This window comes from Psittacula echo (genome assembly GCF_963264785.1).
Source record: "Psittacula echo genome assembly, chromosome: 5".
In the NCBI taxonomy this organism is placed as follows: domain Eukaryota; kingdom Metazoa; phylum Chordata; class Aves; order Psittaciformes; family Psittacidae; genus Psittacula; species Psittacula echo.
In genome coordinates, this window is record NC_137739.1 from 79,620,746 (window position 1) to 79,624,065 (window position 3,320).

Genomic DNA, 3,320 nt, shown 5'->3' on the forward strand with positions numbered 1-3,320 from the left:
CAATCCATCTGGGACACTTTTCCATCTATTGCACAGCTCAAGAATACGTGTGTAAGCTATTACCTCTGGTTGTGCTATCTGTCCCCAGAGTAAAGATTCATAGCAGTGACCAATTATCTTGCAGGGGGCTTCTCTTTCTTTCTGTATGTTTTTGTCTTTGCTACTGAATCGTCCTGTATTACTTAATTATAGTAATAGCACATCAGTGCACTGCTACTTTGGTGTGCAAAAACCTATACAACTACAAAAGTGACTTTCCTTGTCACTTGTAAAGCAAATGTTAAAGCAATATGGATGTGAGAAAAGCCTGTATTTATGTGATCAGACATCTGAATGCAAGTTGTATGCTACAGGTAGAAGTTACTGTTCTTGGGAGGATGATAAGGACCGAGTTTGCATGGCAGCTAAGACTGTGGAAGATCACAACCTGAAACCCTTATTTGTAAAAAAAGATGGCAGAGGAACCAGTGGCCAAAGCACGGGCTTGAGATGTCATTACCTTAAAAAGGATGGAGAATAGGCCAGATTCCCATTCTTGCAGACACAAGGTGCAAAACTGAGCTCATCAGTATGCCAGCAGCTTCTCAGGTGTATACACCATGCCCCCATTACCAAGAACAAAGACATCTCTTCAGCCTGAGGCCCAACAGTCTCAAAATTCAAGTCAGTGTATAAAAAGGGGAGCTGAGGAGCTTCATGAAGCTCTTTGCCTTAGACTAAGAAGGATCAACAAGGACAGCTGCATCGTCTTGAAAGTCAGGACACTTATTTATCATGGATTTAAAAGGGTCTCTGGTGGTGTTCTGTATTGATAATATGGTGATTCCCATGTGCTAGGCAAAGATGAAAAGTGGAAGGAGACAAGAGATGTCAATGGCTTGTAAAGGATGAAATCCCAAAGAACAGCTTTATGTGATTGCTAGAGAAAATGTTTTGTAGATGTGAATCAGATTTCCTCCCTAAGACCGCCTATCACAAATTGCTGTGAAGTCTACTTCATGTCTGTTAAGTGAAAATGGAATGCTCTGAATCACAGCTCTGCCCAGCACTAGTATCACAAGGGCTAGAATCAAGAGATGACTCTAAATGTCTTTTCACCTTTTTCCTCATGCACAGCCATGGAAGCATATGTACACCTTTCCCTTCCTTTTCTTTCTCTCCTCTACCTCCCCTAGGAGCTAGCACACATACTGATAATGAGCTGTGCAGTTACTGTTTATCTCATGAACAGTGACTTTTGGCCTCAGTGAAGCCTGGGGCATAGAGATCCTCAAGGACTATGTGTTCTCTACAAGCAAGAATGAGAAAGTATAGGGAATTAAATAGAAAACCTGAGAAATTAAATGTCCGAGCTAACAGAGCAGACCAGAGATAAAAACAGGAAGGCAATTCTAGCCTCCCTGTGTAGCATCCTTTAAATTCTTAGAATTTAATAACAGTGACATTTATACCATGGGAATGCCATGAGTTGAGCAGAGGAATCAGATTAATGTAAGTGGGACTCTTTCTAGATGTGCCAGTTTACATATAAAGCAGAGTTAAATGCAAAGACATACAACATTGAACCGATCTCTGAAGAGATAAATGAGTGGGGTTTTTTTCCAAAGACCAAGACATAAACTCATATCATGGTGCTCTAACAGGTGGCCTTTCTTTGAAGGAGAAAGTTGAATGACGGTGCTGGATGTTAAAAAATTTTAAAAATACTTTTAGCATTCTTTCATCTAGATACGTCTTCTCGGGATACAACTGTACATGCTGCAGAACAGACACACAGCATTTCCAATGGACTTATCTTCTAGAGAATGAGATCTTTAGAGATCTGCAGTTTTATTATTATTTCTAGAATGATTCACTACTAGAAATATGTTTCTGGGGGGTAACTTTTCCTTTTGTGATAAATAACCCTGAAAATGACAAGCACGATCATCACTAGCCATGGTCATGGAGCCTGGCTAGACCTGCTCCAGATGGTAGCATGCTGGCTAACTTCCTGTCAATACTCTTAACAGCTTACAGACAGGTTTATCAGGAACGTGCAATAACAGTCTAGACAAAAGAGTCTATCAGGCCTCTAAACTAACAGAAGGAAGATAGAGGATATTCCTGATTTTCTTGTATCAGTTTGGCTTCCAGCTTCAGACCTGGTATGAAGTTCTCTGTGAGACAGAAATTGCTTATACTTAGACTATGCTGAATAGTCTGTATAGAGACTATGTTTCCTCCTACTTCTGAGCCAAAATTGCAGAGATTTATTCCTGCAGAAATAAAATTGCAATGCTCAAGCCTTTTGTCTTTCCCCATCATTGTCCCCAGTCCCAAATTTGTCCTTGTTGAGTAAAAAAAACTCCCCACACAGGCCAGGCTAAAAGTTGACTTTGATCAGAAAACAACCTCCTCTAATCCTCCAAATATTTTAGCTGCCCTGAATTCTTGCTTTTTGTGTGATCCATGCTCCTGGGGTCCAAAGTAGACCATAGATGGTTTCTGCGTGTGCGGATCCCACTTGTTTGTAGGAATGTGAAAAGCTCAGTAGGTTGCTGGGGGCTAGAGGTTTGTTTCTAATCTGGCTTTTGGTTTTGATATTCACAATATACCCGATGTCCAAACACATCTGTGACTGCTGTTGTCCACCTCATGGCCAATGTAAAACAGCAGTCTGCTTGGAAAGAAGGCTAATGATGATACTGTCCTCTGTTTAGTAGTCTTTTCAGCAGATTGAGGGGTGGTCAGCGAGTGTCATATTGGCTGCCTTAGGTGAAATATTCTGCATGAATCTTGTAGTCATGGTGCTTTCAATACGCTGATGTCTTTGTCTGAGATTACTGAATCTTCTTCCCGTTCACATTCAATCAGTGCTGGGTTTCCTGTTTTACTAGTTAGTAAAAAATGAAAAACAGTAATAAAATATGCACTACTGCCACATATCTTCAACTTTATTTCTTTCAAACCTCACAGCTCATGCCAACTTCTCTCATGACTGATATTCCTCTTCAGGATGGAATCAAAGATGACTTCTATCCTCAGTAGTAATATACCTTCTATTTAGTCTGATGGGACAGTCTGCAGAAGCCTAGGATCAGTTTGGATAACAACACAGGGCCCTTATTCCAGAGTATACCTCCATCTCTACCATTTGATAGAGCTGGGCTGAGAGTTCCATTTTTAAATTTTATTTTATTATTAGGCTTCATGGTTGAGGGATATTCATAAATGGTTTATGATAATTTATCAGCCCACTTGGGTGAATATTGAATTCTGTATTTTACATTGCATGCCAATTTCCCATCTGTTGTATTTAAATAATATGCAAGTTAGAC